Raw genomic sequence first — 4,735 nt, forward strand, 5'->3', positions numbered from 1 at the left:
TTAATAACTGAGTAGTACTCCACTGGGTAAATGTACCACATTTTCTGTATCCATTCCTCTGTTGAGGGACATCTGGGTTCTTTCCAGCTTCTTGCTATTATAAATAAGGCTGCTATGAACATAGTGGAGCATGTGTCCTTATTACAAGTAGGAGCATCTTCTGGGTATATGCCCAGGAGAGGTATTGCAGGATCTTCTGGTAGTGCATGACTCGAGGTTTGAACTGTACCTAACATTGCACCTTCATAATTAGCCTTTTCTGGATTCCCACAGTGCTTTCTTACCACTCACTCAGCCTGCTGTTTTTCACATACCACTCGGTGTGATCTTTCCAGGTGTGACACTGCCCCCAGTGGGCTTTCTCATATCACTCATCAGTCAAGAAAACACCTTCCAGACTTGTTTACAGGCCTTCTGACTTCTTAGCAATTTTCCATATATTAAAAGATGAAGCCTTAAGGCAGTAGTGTGGAAAAGACAATAGAACAGAGTGGATAGAGGAATATTGTATACATACATACATACATATATGATACACGATATATTGCGGGACTCTAGCCAGCCCTGACATGGCTAGCAGGCCTTGCCCTTCTCCCCCATTCCCTCTGCTCTGCTAAAAACCATTAGATTATACTCCTGAAGCTTGCCCCCAAGGTCTATTCCTTTATTTGGCCACTTCTTCCTCCTGAGACTGACTATCAAAGATCAGCTATCAAAATATTGAAGTCCAGCAATCAGGTGTCCCATTGGCTTGCCTAATTAACATGCCTAATCAAAATTAAACACCTCATCCTAACACGGAACCTTGTACCTTTATAAACTGCCATTTTTCTATGTGCCACATCTGTCTCCATCTCCTTCTTATCCTTTGTCTCCCAGGACAAATACCCCTTCTCCCTATCCCTTGTTCCGTTATTCTCCTTCATCCTCTACCTCCTGTCTTAGTCTCTTATCCCTGTCTTTTGTTTCTCTCGGGCAAATAAATCTCATTTGCACTGAGAACTTGCTTTTGAGGTCCTCAGCCAATATTGGTCCCTAATATATATGGCAATATTGGTCCCTAATATATATGGCATAGATAAGCACTGGGGAAGTCAGGCAAGTTAAACATGTGGGCTTCCATCTTCAAAGGAAGAAGATGTCTACCTGCCCTTCTGGGATGCTAGGAAAGGATGTAATTTACAACGCAGTGATTCTTTGCTATCTGTACAGCCAAGCTTCCTCTTTAGTCCCCAGAATTTATGGTTTGTTTACCTCAGGCCCTTTTACCCTAAATCTTGAGCCATAAAATCTTCTAGGCCATAAAAGCATCCTTATGAGTGGTGTCACTTGTACTTTACAACTAAAAGACTTCTATGTTATCTCAGGGTCAGGTCAATCCTGATAGGATTGGGCATTTTGCTTGCCTCAGTCACTCTCCCTAGACCCTAAATCCTTGACACTATGCCTGAAAGAAGCCAGATGTACTTTGAAAAGAATTTCAACATAAACATGTTTGAAGCTCTGCTATACTCATGGGACTGAGTTAACTCTTATCAGAAAACATTTCCCCCCAGATTATGCTGTGCTTAAATGTGGCTGAAATAAATGACCTGTTGTCAGGCTCTTGAAATTTGAACCAGTGACAGTTAATTAAGAACAGAGTGGAAAGAGGAATATTGCATGCATGCATGCATACATACACACATACATACATACTTGACCTGAACCAAGTTTCGTTCTTACCTCAACCATATCATTTCCCTGCTGGCCACAGAGCCTGGAGGGACCCCTACCCCTGCAATATATACAATATATAATACACAACACATATATAATATATAATGTGCATTGTAACACATATTACATATATTGTATATTAATATATTATATACACATATATAACATGTAATAAAATATATATTATGTGCTATAATATAAATAAGGACACTATGAAGAGGAGGAGGAAAAGCTCTAAAGGGGAGAAGTGGGAACAAACAAAAGCAAAAGAAGGAAGAAGGACCAAATAGCATGTTTTATGTCACATGTGGCACATATGCTATCTATCTATGCATATGAATGCACAAGTGACATGTAAGCAGTACAGGAATTCATTAAGTTTGCAGATATAAATATGGTGCAATAATACTCACGGATGAAAAGGCCATAATGAGGGATGCTGGAAAGAAAAAGTGAACTCCTACAAGTTGTCCTTGGACCTCCACACAGGTGACATGGCTTGTGTCTTGTCCTAAATCTAAACAAGGAATATGCAACTATAATTATTTTACAACAAAAGTCATTATTTTGTATACTAACTCAAAACATTGATCAAAACACTCTCACAGGAAAGAGGACCAGATCCATCTCACTGTTTCAGATCTAGTGAAGGCTGGCTCGGATTAGTAGTTCTAAAAGGCAAACATGAGCTAGAAATATTACTGAGTTGTAGAGCACTTGCCTAGTGCTTGCGAGGATTTAGGTTCCATCCCTAGCAGCATGCACATGTGCACACACACAGGCATGAATGGATGGGTACAGTTGTGCACTCTTGCAATCCTAGCACTGGGAGATAGAGGCAGGAGAATCTGTTGCTCAAGGCCACCCTTAAGTACATAGTGAGTGCAGGTCCACCCTGTCCAAAGTGAGACACTGCCTTAACAAAACAAAACAAGCTTCCGACAGTGAAAGAAATCCCCATCCCATAAACAACCACCAAACCCAGACACAATGGCAGATGCCAACAAGAGCTTGCTGACAGGAGCCTGATATAGCTGTCTCCTGAGGGGCTCTGCCAAGTGCCTGGCAAATACAGAAGTGGATGCTCACAGTCATCCATTGGATGGAGCACAGGGTCCCCAATGAAGGAGATAGAGAAAGTACCTAAGGAGTTGAAGGGGTTTGCAGCCCCATAGGAGGAACAACAATATGAACTAACCAGTACTCCCAGAGGTCCCTGGGACTATACCACCAATCAAAGAAAACACATGGTGGGACTGGTGGCTCTAGCTGCATATGTAGCAGAGGATGGCCTAGTTGGTCATCAATGGGAGGAGAGGCCGTTGGTCCTGTGAAGGTTCTATGTACCAGTGTAGGGGAATGCAAGGGCTAGGAAGTGGGAGTGGGTGGGTTAGGGAGTGGCGGGGGAGGGGAAACTAGGAAAAGGGATAACATTTGATATGTAAAAAAAAAAAATAAAAAAAAAAAAAAAAAAAAAAAAAAAAAAAAAAAAAAAAAAAAAAAAAAAAAAAAAAAGAACTGGTCCTTGAAAAAGGACCTGAGTTCCTGAGTTTGCTTCCAAGCACCCATATTTGGCAAAACCCATCTGCCTACAACTACAACTCTTGGAATTCAACATCCTCTTGTAGACTGCGTGGGTACCTGCACATGTGCAGCCCCATCCCCGACATACAAACATAATTACAAAAAAGATAATTCTTAAAAAAAAACCCTCTCTGTTGTAACATTTGAGAATTTTATGTCATCCCTTTCCTCCCTCAAGCTATGCACAGAATCTTATTCACTATAATATGTATTATATTTGAAAGTCGTTTTTATCATTAAATTGTATCTTTCTTATTAAAAAGGGGGGTTTCCCAATAATTTAAAAATTTCCTGGGAGTCTAAAGTTCTAACTATTAAAAATTTATGGACTAGTTAAAAAAAAAAGTACAAAGAAACAACCCCAATCATAAAATGAAATGAAAGCAAAACCCCAGGACAAAAGCAAAACCAAGAAATGTGATATGCATGGAAGATCATTTTGTTGGCTAGAAATGGGGTTCCTGAAACCAAAGGTGTTGTGGAGATTTCTACCCCATCTTAGATCATTTTGTTCCCAAATAAAAGATACAAACCTTTATATTTATAATAAGCCTTGAAGCACTAGAGCTGGGCAGATAACAACTCTCTATGTTATTATGTCTACTTCCCTGTCAATAACCCTCATATATCACTTGTTGTGATGGTTTGAGTATGATTGGCCCAGGGAGTTGCACTATTAGGAGGTGTGGCCACTTGGAGTATGTGTGTCACTGTGGGTATGGGCCTTAAGACCCTCATTCCTGGAAACAAGTCTTCAACTAGCAGCCTTCAGATGAAGATTTAGAACTCTCAGCTCTGCCCGCAACATGCCTGCCTAGATGCTGCCCTGCTCCCTCTTTGATGATAATAGACTGATCCTCTGAAGCTGTAAGCCATCCCCAATTAAGTGCTGTCCTTTTAAGAGTTCCCTTGGTCATGGTGTCTGTTCACAGCTGTAAAACCCCAACTAAGGCAGAGGTTGGTACTGGGAGTTGGGTATTGCTGAGATAAGCCTGACCATGTTTTTGTTTGGAAGAATGTAGATTTTGGGACTTTGGATTTGGAGAGCAATGGAATGCTTTAAGTGGGGCTTAATGGGCTATCCTAGAAGAAATAAGGACGACTTTGCTGCTGTGAGTGATTTGAACTGTGCGGACTGGGCCCAAGAGGTTTCAATGTAGAAGAGCTTCAGTACGTGGCTCAGAGACTGTTTCTGTGGTATTTTGGACAAGAAGGTGGCTGCTTTTTGCCATTGTCCACAGAGTCTGCCCTGACACTAAGGTGAAGAAATTTAGATTAATTGCTTTGAAACAGGAAGTCTCAAAACAGCCTGGTGTAAATTCTGTTGTGTGAGAGAACTAAAGTTCTCTCTTATGAAGTGCATTTTAATGAAAAGGAGCAAGTTGAGAAAGGAAAGAAAGAAGACATGTGGTTCAAGATTCCAGTTAAAGGG

This window comes from Mus caroli, chromosome X, assembly GCF_900094665.2.
Source record: "Mus caroli chromosome X, CAROLI_EIJ_v1.1, whole genome shotgun sequence".
NCBI classification, from domain to species: domain Eukaryota; kingdom Metazoa; phylum Chordata; class Mammalia; order Rodentia; family Muridae; genus Mus; species Mus caroli.